The sequence below is a fragment of the Cygnus atratus genome, chromosome 16, assembly GCF_013377495.2.
Source record: "Cygnus atratus isolate AKBS03 ecotype Queensland, Australia chromosome 16, CAtr_DNAZoo_HiC_assembly, whole genome shotgun sequence".
In the NCBI taxonomy this organism is placed as follows: Eukaryota; Metazoa; Chordata; class Aves; order Anseriformes; family Anatidae; genus Cygnus; species Cygnus atratus.
The window spans coordinates 9752329-9765847 of NC_066377.1; the positions used below are offsets into that span (position 1 = coordinate 9752329).

Here is a 13519-nt window from a genome sequence, read left to right on the forward strand (position 1 = left end):
GTGTTTGCTTCTCAATATTTCATCTAACATAATAATCTTTAAAAAAGTAAACATTATTCAGATATTTTAATGTGAAAGTTTATAACTCAATTGTACTAACTGTAACTGTCATTTTTGCTGTATTCTAAAAAAACAAAAATCTGAATCTCAGCATCACAAATGCCACTAGTATGATAGATTTTCTTTCATAAAAGAACTGAAAATATTTATTTTAAATGCATTTTTTTTCCTTTAGGAGGAAAGAAAGTAGATGTTTGATCTTAGTAACTTTGAAATCTAAATTAATTATTTTGTAAAGTTATGATTGGCAAGTACAAAACTAAGCGCTTAGCCACTCTACGTCAGCTTGTACACACTGCTTTGCACTAACTGTTACATGAGAATAGCAAACTGTTTTCAGAGCTACAAACATTTGGTTTTCTGTTACCCTGTTTTTCTATGAAATTCTAGGAATGAGTAATCCATATTATCATGCATTTTATACAAGGTACGATTAAGTGTACTAGTGAGATTCTGGGTCTCTACAGAGAATTACGGTAACTTAGTAAAAGTTTCAAACAACAGCTGCGTGATTGAATTGATTTACTGAAAACTGTTTAAAGCACTATGTAAAGCGGAGGCTGTTCAAGCTAATTAGAAAAATAAATTGCTCTTGGGAAATATTTATGAGACATTCACATGTAAGCACACACCACAGTCCTATCCAAAATCAAGAGTTTCAAAATCGATACTTCTACCCAAACTACTTAATAGGTAATCACCAGTAGGCAGGTAAAGGAGTTCTATTCAAGTAGCTCATTTCTTAAGAGATTAAACTGAAGCTTTTCATATCAACTGGTTGCATTCACATTCATCTGCTGTTTTAACCATCCCTTTGACAATACTGATTGTAGCTTTATTTGTATGAACTGGAATTGCCAATTAGAAGGTTGATTGACAATGTGGTCACATAAGAGTAAGCATCAAGAGTAAATTGTCTGCTAATTAAAGACTTCTATAACACCATTTTATGCTAAATCAACCTCCGCTAATCATGGAAACCAGAACAAAAGCGCACACAGAAAGAAGAAAAATCAAAAGAAATCCTAAGATGCAGTATCAGAAACATTTGTTTGGACATGACGGAAAATTAAATCCTTCAGCTGTTCATTTCCACAAAAATGCTAAACCAGTCCTATACTGCACTCAGTTACAGCTTGTCACCTAGCTTCCTGGGATGTCTTATACCCAGCAAAGGCTATTTGCTGATATCTCTACTGCACAGGATTTACAAAGGAAAAAGGTAGCATAAATTATATTCACTGTTCAGTGTGATGTGAAGCTTTTTCTTCCTCAGATTTTTAGAGCAGCTTGATAAACTGATGCATACGCCTGTGCAAGAATGGAGGTAGTTCAACATCACAAACAGGAGTCTCATTGGGAAGCTGAACTATGCAGGAGAATCTGATAGTGCTAAATCACTCGAAGAAGTGTGAAGGAGAATCAAGACCCACCAGTACATACCTAAAGAATTCTGTATGACTGGAACTGCAAGTGGAAAGAGAGGAACCCTGAGAAAGCATGAAGTCGAAAACCCCACAAAAATCTTAATACTATTTAAATGAGTTTTAGAATATTCCTTCTCTATTCCTCTCACATAAATATTCCTTCTATAGATATAAGTAATCTGAGCTGTTTAAAGAGAAGATGGAATCGAAATTCTAAAAGTAGTACTGCAATAAAGTAACTGTAAAGAAACCTCCTGAATAATCCCACAGGAAGGCCCTTAAAGGATTTACAAGAGCATCTAGAGTAGTATTCCCTGTCCCTTCTCTAAACCACTGCTTCCTCATCTGAGTAATGAGATCACAGCCAACTTCATAACAATTTAAATATAAAGAATATTTTATGTCAACGCTGTTTTCTGTTCTCCTTCACCCAAATTAGTTTGGGTTCCCAGAGTGTCTATACCAAAGCACACTCGTGCACCAAGCAATTGCCAGTCTCAAAGCCAGTGCTACTCTACAGTGCCTGGCATTTGGGCTGTGCAGTTGCTTCTCCATCAGCTCTCCCTGCGCTGGTACCACTTTCCACACGTGAGCATACTGTTTCGTGCCTAAAAACAGTTCAACCAAAATCAAGACTGTTCAAACAAAGCCATTGTTTGGTGTATTTTGATGTCAATGAGCTCGACGTACTGACCTTCAGCTGCCTTCCCCACTTTCAGGATGAGCTACAGAGATACTCAGTTTACACCGTATAGAAATTAGGCATTCAACATAGCGCAGATATAAAATCTAAGTCTAAAATTGGTTGAGTTTTCAATCTGATTTTTAAAAAAACATCACAGAAATATTACATTAGACTTTGGATGGAATGGCCAGGTGATAAACCATATCATTGTATGTGGCACAGCTAGCAACAGTAGGACACATTCATAGCCAAATGTGCCAGATGAGGTAAACACAATGGCTACCTTTAGAAAGATCTAAAGAGGATTACATCTTTGGTCCTCCTTAAATGTTTCAGAGAGAATTCATATGCCTGTTTAAAAAGGAAATCAAATATAACACACTATCCTGTAGACTATAGTACGTTAAAGCAACATCTTTTTTAACCTCTTGGGGGGGAAAAGAAGCAGACGGAAAAAATACCACTGAACCTTAACCACAGCTTTGTGAACCGACAGCACAGTGTAACTAACTACAGAAACAGATAACGAGACTGAAGTACAGAGTTAATATGGAGCTTTTAGTGTACTGTAACTATTTTGTGCTTCACCTATCTTTTAAGTCTTCACCTATACTTTAAGACTAAAGCAGCTATGCACACATTATGAAGGAAAAAGCAAATTACTTTGTTAATTGTATTGATACATCATTATCCAAATCTAGCACTTTCCTCAGTACAATAACCGATGATAAAATAGTATTCCAAAACATATGGATTTCATCATTCTCCACTCCCCTTTTCTCCCACCCTCTCAGCCTCTATTTTCTAGATAACAAATAACTGACTCAGACACAGACTTCACTGAATCAGGGCTGTCAGTTAAAAAAATAAAAGGTGCTATCTATAATCTGGCAGTCAACGAAGCACACCTTGTTGCAACATGTTAAACAATCTTAACTCAGCACACATCCTTTTTATGATATACGTTCCATCTTAGGGAGACTATAATTTTTCAGGCCTTGTCAGGTTTCATTTACCAATTTCCCTGCTGTGTTTAGTAAGCACTGTGCACTTTGCCTCTTTTTTTCAGACAGGACAATTAACTCGAGCCTTGTTCTCTTTGCATATATTAAAATGACAGGGCACTTTCAGTTTAAGGAAAGGCAGAGGTGGAGCACACTCCTGGTACTTCTCCTGTTCCTCTGATAAATAATGTGTGTGCTCTATTTTTGGAATGTCATTACTTGTTAATTTGTTTCCTGTATGTTCCTGTTTGCTAGCCGCTGCAATAGATTTCAGATCCCGTCATAACAAAATGGAAGAAAAACAGGGGTCCCAGTGAACTCACTGTCACGAAAAAAGGCTAGTCTTTATCCCTCTACCTTGACCATACGCTGCAGAATACTTGGCAAAATGTCTCACCTGTCAGCTTCGGCACTGTGCTACAGTGATTAAAGCAGCTCACCTGTGACCCAAAGACATGTGAGCCACATTCTGCAGTCAGAACAAATGTTGTCCTCATAACCCAGCTGCAAACAGGTATTGAACTTACACTTAGCTAGCTGTTCTCATCGGGATAGAGCTCTTTTAAGTAAAAGGCAGTTGGACATGATGCAGCCACATCATCTACTTGCATGACACTGGCAACAGGAGGCCGAAAGATGCTGAAGGGAGCCTTTCATCTCAACTAATGTCCAAGCCCCTGTACAGTATGTGGTCGTTTGGGCTGTCGGTAGAGCTGCTGGCATCTCAGGTTTAGAATGTTTTTAACATAGGTACGTCCTTACCAACTTGTATCTGGAAGACTTAGTTAACATTTAAAAAAAAATTAAAATGCTATAAATATATCTAAAGAAAGAATCCTGAGCTCAAATACCACCAAAGAGACAGGATGTCATATATGGGCTACTATAATGAGATGTGATAACTACATAACTGGTAAGAAACCACACCGCCACCATTCTTTTCTGTACATCCAGACACTTTAATAGAAGAAACTCAGGCAAGTCATTGGCTGACTGAAATATATATGGTCTGCTTGAGTTTTACGTTAATATTTACTGACGTTCTAAAAGTGAAAAACACTTCTCCCCATCATTCTTGCCGAAACAGTGGGTGCTATGGAAAGAGCTTGTGCTGTGACCAGTGCACTATTCTCTTTACTACTGATAACAGCAGTAAAATTCTTTAAAAAAAAGAGAGAGAAGAATTTTAATGAAGTTCTCCATTTACAAGACAAAATGCCCTTGCCAGAGCTCACAAGAGAATACCAAGGGAGAGTCACTTCCCAGCTTTACACACACTTAATTCATAAGTGACTCCATGCCATGAGACATGATATAATCCACAGGTTACTAAGAAGAATGTAAACTGTATAACGCATATCTACATATTATGATGTCAGCTTAATTTGGAATTAAATTTGAATTAATTCACATAATTTGTTAAAAGGGAAGTATATGATCCTAAATTATTTAAATTAGGATTACTAATCCAAGCTACAAAATCTCTGTAAATTAGAAATAGACATTAAGAGCCTTAGAACATGAAGATATGAGTTGGACCATATAAATTTGAAAACATAATTTATTTTTAACCAACTCTAACTTTTATGTTTTCAAGCGAATGTATTAACTCACCTGATGAAAGCTTGTTTCATGCCTCACCAATACGTGACTTCAACTGGAGTAGTAGTGGTAAAGACTGACAAAGCCTACAAGGGTGAGATATTTGCTTTGATACAACTATCTAAAACTGGTTCTAAACAGGATAGAAAGTTCATTATTTTTCTTCCCCTCACAAGCTTAATATGTCAAAAAAAATGTAAAGCACTCCATATTAGATAAAGAATTTTAATGAATACTTTGTCTTTCTCTGCCTAACTGAAATTAAATTCTGAAGAGCTCAGAAGTATCTTCCTATGCTCCGGAAATATTTGGCCACCCATATAGTATTTAAGCTTTATATACACAGTTATTTTGCACTGCTGTGTCATAAAATGGAAACTAGAACATAAGCAGAAAAAAACCTTGAAATTCTCAGGAGACAAAGCTGTTCAGAGCATAGGCCTCGTGGGTACTTGGGAGGGAGGGGAAAATTGATGTTGATTCTAGGCTTTTGTTCTCTTTGTGTGTGTGTGCATGTATTTTTTCTTAATATATGAACCATCTCTCTTCTCTTGAAACATCTAACCAACCTTGTTATTTTAAAAATGCAAAACATGCTTTTATACCAATATTTTTTCATTATTTTAATATGGACTGATACATCTTTCTGATTTCTAGACAGAACTGCAAAATGATGAGGCACTTAAATATTGAATAAAACCATTAAAATACAATTTGAGTTTACTAGGAAAAAAAATAATGCATTTGATATCAATTTCTTTTTATACGCTGAAGCAGAAAGTTTGCACATCTTTCAGAACTCAAGGCTAGGGACAATCTACTGACAAAACCTAGTTTTCAAAGCTTAGCCAATGCTTTTGTTCTTATTCTTGAAACACTGAAAGTCATATACAACAGTCCAATTTTATTTATCCATGCATTCTTGGCAAAACATGTTTATTAATATACTTATAGAGAAACACCAAATCCTTACTATCACTACTACACCAATTAAAGCTCAGGTAAATTTGCCAATTACTACATTTTTTTCTTCTTACAAAATACAGTAGCTCCTGTAAGACAATAGGGTGACAAAGATATTTTCCTGCATGAGCTGAAAAAGATACACAACCTCTTACCTTAATTTAATAATGACTAAGAAATTAGTTTTCCTTTAAAAGAAACAAAGCAACTACCCAAACAGTTTCACTAGAACTAGAACTCAACCTGCAAGTTTTCAGTAGCAACGGTTAGCATTTTCTGGGAGGTATACACTGTGACACTTCAAAAACAGAGTGTACTTCTGAAGTTCTTGGTGAAAACAGGAAATGAGGAAATGTAATCAACTCAACCAAGTTTGTTTCACTAAATACACAGGGTCTTTCCTCAAGACATCAGCAAGTCCAATTCCCTTTCCTGAAGCTCTGAACATGTCGTCAGCAAGTTCATTCTCCTTCCTGAGACTCTGACTGGGTTCAAATACATTTTTATGCATTATATGCATGCAATTTTTCTGTTCTGCATTTTATCTTACCAGCATCTCAAGAAGCAGACTCCTTTCTGGATTCTGGAGACAATTTAAACACAAGTACAGTCTTACAAATGGCATTAATTCACTTAGTGCTATGGCATTGATATAATTGAATCAGACTCTATCATGGCAGAATCTGACTCATTTTTCAGAGACCACAGTTTATGTAAAATATGTTTAGAATGAGAACAATTCAAAATCAGAATTTTCCAAAGCAGCAGTTAAAAGCTAGGCAAAATATCAGCAATTTCCTTGTAAAATCTTGTCCACTGGAAGTTGAAATTTAGAGACAGAAGTCACTTTGCAGCTGCAAAATAAAATTTGGATAAAAATCTCTACTAACACCAAAATACCTTAAGACAAAGGGAAAAACTGACTGGTTTTGACAGAATCAAAAATTAACTGTGCACACTATCAGTTTCTGACTTGTGATGTCTGTCAAGTAGATGCCAAGCTTAATGCCAGCTTTTGAACTTCCCTGCAAGTAATGTTCATAAAAGCATTCAGAACAGATGAATATGTTGCATTTCCTACAGCTATTATTAGTAATGTTTGTTCATCCCTGGTATTTACAATTTAGTCTTTGACTCTTGCATGTGAATTGAGAGTATTCATCAAATCAGTTGGCATGGAGATTGGCTTTTAAGATACCTGCTTATCTGAAGAAGTAAACATGTTCAAGTGTGAAGTTGCAGAGGAAAAATATTTTTAATTACAATTGCAAAGGTGGAAAACAAAATCTAACTATTCCTTTTGTATCTCCTTATTTAAAAAGCAAGCCTCTCAATTAGAAGCTATAAGCAAGCTAGAATTTTTGCAATGATCTAAAAGCTTTAACCATAGCTTTGTTTCCCCAGTTCTACTCTGGGATACTTTATTTGGGGAGATCCAACGTGATCTCGTTGGTGCTCAAATGCCTTAAACAGCACTGTCATTAATCACCTCACCATATATTTAGCGTATCAGCCTGCTAACTTCATCTGCCATTTCCCAGCGCTTGAATAATCCCCCACTATTAAGAGGCACAGAACTTCATCAGCAGCTGGAAACTGCAAATCCCTGAAAAGGACAGTCCTGGTGCCTGTGAGGATTTCTATACAGCTCTGTCATACTCTGCTTTTGTGGAAGTACTGGAGAACAGTAAACTATAATTGTTTCTATATTTGTATACAGTCTCCTGGGAGATACTGTAAACTTCTGATAGACCTCCCCTTTTGTTGGGTGGATTCTAAGAAAGAAACCATTTTCAGCCAGACTGACCAAGTGAGGCAAGTTCTTATCCTCAGCATAAAGACCTCTGACGTGAAAATTCCTGAGCATTAAACGCATCAGGTCAACTTCAAAATGTAATGGAACATCCTAGCCATCAACTGAAAGACCCTCTTTGATTTTTACTACTAAAAAGAAAACCCTAAGATGTCTGCCTTGCATGTTTATGAACAACACAACAGTAGGTCTACAAAGTATGCACCCAGTGCTGCAGCTTCAAGCATCTTTTATTTTAGTGTCAAGACAACATCCTAGTATTTTGTTTTTAATATAGAAGAATGCAATTTGTTGCACAATTTATGAATTAGTCTCTGATATTAACCTTGGAAAAACTCCTGTCTCTCAAGACGTTCATTGCACTAACAGCTAGAAAACAATACAATGCTTAATGAACTCTTTCGGTTCTAGTCTTTACGGTGCTTCAAAGACAGACCTTGATGTTAGCAGCAGAGTAACGCACAATTTAATGGAGAGAAACAAGCCTTGCCAGTGGTGCTCTGGGTCTGCAGCAGATGAGCTGACATAACATGCCACCCAAAACATGCTCAGAGGAATTTCTTTCCCTCTTGCTAAACACTCAAAGGCTGTTGTACAAAGCACAGCACCCCACACTACCAAGCCTCTAGCACTGGACAGAAGCACTGATTATCCCCTTAAGAAAAGCATGTCATAAATTGCACAGCCTGCTGTCACGAATTTGCAGACAGCTGAAATACACAGCACTTTCAAGGGCACAAACATTTGAGGGAATAGCGTTCTGCTGTTACAACACAACAACAGAAAAAATAAACAGTAACAAGAAACAGCTTAAAGAATTTTGCTAACATGCTTAGACTAATCAGGGCATCCTGTAAAACAACTAGAGATCACAATGTATCTGTGAAATCTTTACCTTTTTGGTGCTCTTAACTTAAAAAGGAGGACTAGACTGCACACACAACTCAGCCTACAGAAGCGATGAAGTGCGTGACTGAAGTATGCTTTAAATGCACCGTTAATTTTAACTGGAAAATCAAGTAGCCAGCCATAAAAGGATGTTGCTACAAGACAGTTCAGAGATGTAACGCAAAACACAAAATAGTTTCCTGTTTTTGTAAGTGCTTGCTTTTTCTACACATGAATGGTATATATAAGGAGTATGCAAAAAGGGAATATGTTTGCTTAGAGAAAAGTAATTCTGAATGAATAAAAGAGCATTGCTACTGCCTGCTCAACTCAGCCATCTGAACACGTGTGTGACTGATATGGTCCATGAGCAAGTACAAATTACCTACCACTACACCTCAGTGTAACAAGCCAAGACGCACTCTTAGGGTTCCAGGTACTTGGAAGAAAGCTACATCCATGCTTAGAGCTATAACCCTAAATTCACTATTCCAACAGACAGGGAATCAGGTATTGAGGATAGTCAATGGACTTCTGTCAAAATAAAACAAACCATTTTGAAATGAAACTACATAAATTTATTATTTAAAATTAGTCATTCCTAATAATCCTAGTTGTATTAACAGTACAGATGAACACAACACCTGATTTCAATCTCCGGAAAAGAATCATAAATATAGCTTTAAAACTCTTTCAGTTGCACACACATTTCATACTAAAACTGCACATTCCTTTGGTGATAGTGTTGAGCCGATGATCTGAGACGATGAAATATTTGTGGGATGACACAGATTTTGCCATATTTTGCCAGAAATTGACAGTATATACAGGCACACTTTCAGCTGAATCTTCCCCTCACTCAAGCAGAATGAAGCTATTTGTGACCTAAATTTCTTTTTGTACAGCCTATGTCAATTTGCCTGAGAAAAGGAATCAAAAGAGTAGCGGTCATTAGGGCTGCAAGGGAGAAAAGAATTGAGAAGAGCATCCACATGTGTGCCACCGCAGTGGGACGGAGACAATGGCCTGCTTATAAGGCCTACATGGAGGATGTGGGGGAGGCAGGGGAGCAGGCTGGGTTTGTTTGTAATGTGAAGATGTGAATAATTCTCGAAAATGCGGTTAGGAAGCATTGCGTGCCAAAAATAAATTAGTCTTATTTCTCTTTTTTTTTTTTTTTCTTTTTTTTGAACTGAATTTAGTTTTAAAAAAAAATGTTAAGTTATGAAGCAGACTCAGAGAGAAATAGGAAAAGAACATGTCTTTACTAAAGAAAAGTAACCAGCTAGGTATGATGGACACATTTTATAAAAGCTACTAAACAAAGGGCTGAATCTATAGAACAAATAAAGCCTAACACTTCTAAGGACCTCAGAAAAAAAGTATTGCTTGGCCATCAAAAACACTGGATCGGAGTCACAGAGAAATACCAAGGTAAAGACAAAAGAAAACAAAAAATATCAAATTCTTACTAGAACTCACCAGATGTTCACAGATTAAAAAGTAGAAGACTTTGTAAATTTAATACCAAATTTGATACCAAATTTGAAATAGTTTTCTGGGGGATCTTTGTAAGACCAACAGGAATACTACTTAGAATTGAATTATCATCTCTGAATACAGCTGCTGGAAGTACAAAAAGGCCTTTCAAATCGTAAGCTTCATTTTTAAGATGACTTTTTCACTAGGAACACTAATTGGCACAGTAAAAATACTCAATATTACGATCACTGCAAGTCCCCAGTTATTTAAAACTTACCGGTTTAAGTCATGAGTTACACTACATGAACTGAATCAAGATTTAATTTTCAACACTACAAAGAATTCTGCCAAAACATTTTTCCACACTATACAAAGGCATATAGGCTATGGGAAACACATACTCTAAATTTTCTAGTACATTACAATATTCTATTTATTTCTTCATTACATAACACCATTTGTAGCTCCAGTTCAAAATATTAAACCCAAATATTTTAAATAGCTGTAAGTGGTAAAAAGAAAAGGAAAAGGAAGGCAGCACATTAATCAGTTAATGCTTGCGCACACATCTCAAAGATGGTATTATTCTCCTCTCAGATGAGTTGTGTTTAAAAACCACCCTGCAGCTCAGCAGCAGCGTGGAATATTAATTTACACATCTCCAGCGATACGTGAGGACATCTCCACACCCCCCCAGCCCTCGAGATGGAAAGTGATTATACTGTCACTGTATGACTGTAGTGTGATGACAACAGCCAGACAGGGAGAGACAAAAATGATGCTGCCTCTCAAACGATTTCTGGAGAATAGCTGCTGCACCTACAGCTTTTGCAGCAGAGAACAAAAACATCAAAAACATCAACCTCCCCTCCCTGTACGGCTCCATGAGAAAGCTAAGGGGGCTTCCACAGGGAAAAGGTCAGCATTTCAATGCGGGAAGCTTGTCCACCTAGGAAGAACTGAAACGCCTAGAAAACCCGGTAAATCAGATGTAAACAGGAAATACAGGGCTAAAAAAAGAACATGAAGCGTGCCTTGCACCGAACTCTGATAGTAAAAAGATGTTTAAACACATGAGAAGCAGGAAGCCAGCCAGGCAGCAAGCAGACCTCCTCACGGCACAGGCAGAAAGCGGGCACTCGGGGGGGATAAAGCCACAGCCCCAAGAATCAATTTGTGCTGCTGGTCTGTCCCACTGAAGATGCTCGGGCGATTCCCACAGCCAGCGTGTTCTTTGCAGCAATCTGGCTGGAGGAGCAAGATGTAGAAAATGTTAAGGAGTCGTGGAGGAAGTATTAAAGCAAACAGACACACTGGGTGTTGCAAAGTCACCAGGATACCCGTCATCTGCAAGGGGCTCAAACGTGAATGCTTGGAACTGCCGGCCAAGCTGCACAGTCTGTCGTTACAAACTGCTGCTGAATCGGAGGACTGGCAGGTGACCAGTGTAACTGCTGCTGGCAAAAAGGAGGCTGCAGGGACACTGAGGAGCTCTGGACCAGTGACATTCCTCCCTTGACTGACTTCCATCCCTAAGAAGATGGTAGAGGCCAACCTAAAGAATAAAATCACTGAGTGCGTGCGTAAACAAGGTCTGCCACCCTGGCATGACCTCTGAAAAGGAAACCTGGTCTTGAAAGGGAAAAAATTGCCCTGAAAAAAAAGAATTAAAGTCACACAGAATCGTTGTGTGAGTCATATGATCCTCAAACTGATCTAATATTTCTTGTCATCGTGCATATGGTACAACTTGTAAAAAGATTTTTTTTTTAAATATTTGAATTGCTTTAGTGCAGTGGCAGAGATGTACTTACCCATATAGCCTATTTTACCCAGGGAACTTGGAGAGGGACTCCTTTGCCAGTGAGAAATGTAATTTTACTAAAAGGTTTGTTGATAGAGGTTTACCAGGAAGCCTCCTTTGTAAAAGATTAAGCCAAAGAAAAACTGCTAGGATAAACATAGTGCTATCATACCGAACATCTAACATTTACTACAAGTCAAAGCTTCAAGCATTTATCAGCCAGAGGTCAATGAGGGAGGAGGAAAACAGGTCAGTGAAACCTTGAATTCTCCAAGTCAGGTTTTTGATGTGTTTGTTGGTTCTGGGGTTTTGTTGTTTGTTTTGTTCTTTTTTTGGCCCACCTTTACAATTACATGTAATAAAAACTCACATTTCTCTCCCCATTTCTCAAAAAAATAGGTGGTTTCTAGATTTAAGCTCTTCACTTTTGCATTTCCTTCTATCAAATTTCTGTGTAAACTGTTGATATTTTCAAATTTGCTTTTACAATGTTGTGGGAATGGAAACTATTTTTCTTTTAAAACGAAAAGTGAGGAGGTGCTTTGCCTGTTGAGTCACTGGCACAGATGGGGTTTGAAGAGAAATGCCAAACTGAGTGAGATTTGAAAAAAACGTCATTGTGGCAGCCTGCAACAGACATAAAAATGTGAAGAAAAAATAATTGTTTTCTTTCCTATGTTAACTAAGTATTTTAATATGAACAATATTAAGAACTACAACATTAGCTGTTACTATTTGTCTAAATTGCTGTTACCAAAAAAAAAAAAAAGCAATTATTTAGATCATAGACAAACAAAAACAAGCAAGTGAACATAGAATAAACGTATTTTAGAGAAACGAATTAAGAGAAGGATTTGAACATCAGTGCATCCTGAGAAACTACGCATAGAAGGGATCTGTAAAACCAAAACTACAGGCTGGTTTACATGGGAAACTAATTAGCATTATTATATGAATAAAACACCATACCCACGTTAGACCTACCTCCGAAGTAATTGGACTTAAACACCCTAACATTACATAAATTGCTTGGAGCACATGTTGAGCCAGAAAGCCATAGCCACTATAATGACAAAAGCATAAAACTAGAGGTATGGTAACACTGAAACCTTTAACCATGTAGGTAAACTCAAACATTGGTACAATAGGTATACAAATTCCTTAACCAGGGAAGGATACTCAATCTTGTCAAAGTATTCACAGATCAGCTGTGTGCTAGTAACCTCTTTCCAATCCTGTGCAGACTGCAAGTGAATGAATGTCTGTGTAATATTTGAAACTGGAAAGGTTATATAAGATTAATCAAGTAAACCATGAGAGATATATCTCCAAAATATCTCAAGAAAAATCATGTAGAGAAGAGCTTGCTGCAGTATCTTCCTCTACAAAATAGGTATCTATCTACAAAACATTGGCTTCTTGGACATGTGCACATAGCGGAATGAACAGAAGAAAGTCTTTACAGGATAAAAGTATATAAACATTGTCTGATATAGGAAAGTTAACATTTCTAAGAGATCCATTTGCCCATCACCCTACCAGTACTCCATAAACAGCAGACAAATTATGAGGGATGATTGCTGAAGAGAAAAATGGATTTTCGGACTTTCTTGTAATATACAGACATTCGCAGGTAGTTAAAAACAATCACACTGGGAAAACTACTCTAACTTTTTATTTATGTTTTTAAGAAGCTATTTTCTGCTATTCATACAGCTTATTTTGTCTGCAAGACCAAATTTGCGAGACATCATCTTAAGGTCCCCATGGGTCTTTAAGCCCCTAAAACAA

The 13519-nt window shown here is 37.1% G+C and overlaps 1 protein-coding gene across 8 annotated transcripts in view; it reads right to left on the reverse strand.

The window, feature by feature from the left end:
* Positions 1-13519, reverse strand: part of NCOA3 (nuclear receptor coactivator 3) — an 85332-nt gene that overhangs the window by 30164 nt on the left and 41649 nt on the right. Inside the window, exon 1 of one of the 8 annotated variants that reach the window (XM_035548105.2) lies at positions 4791-4808. The exons of the other annotated variants lie outside the window; for them this stretch is intronic. The gene's annotated coding sequence lies outside the window, so the exon portion shown is untranslated. Of the gene's footprint in view, positions 1-4790; positions 4809-13519 lie in introns of those variants that run through there. 8 annotated transcript variants of the gene reach the window in all.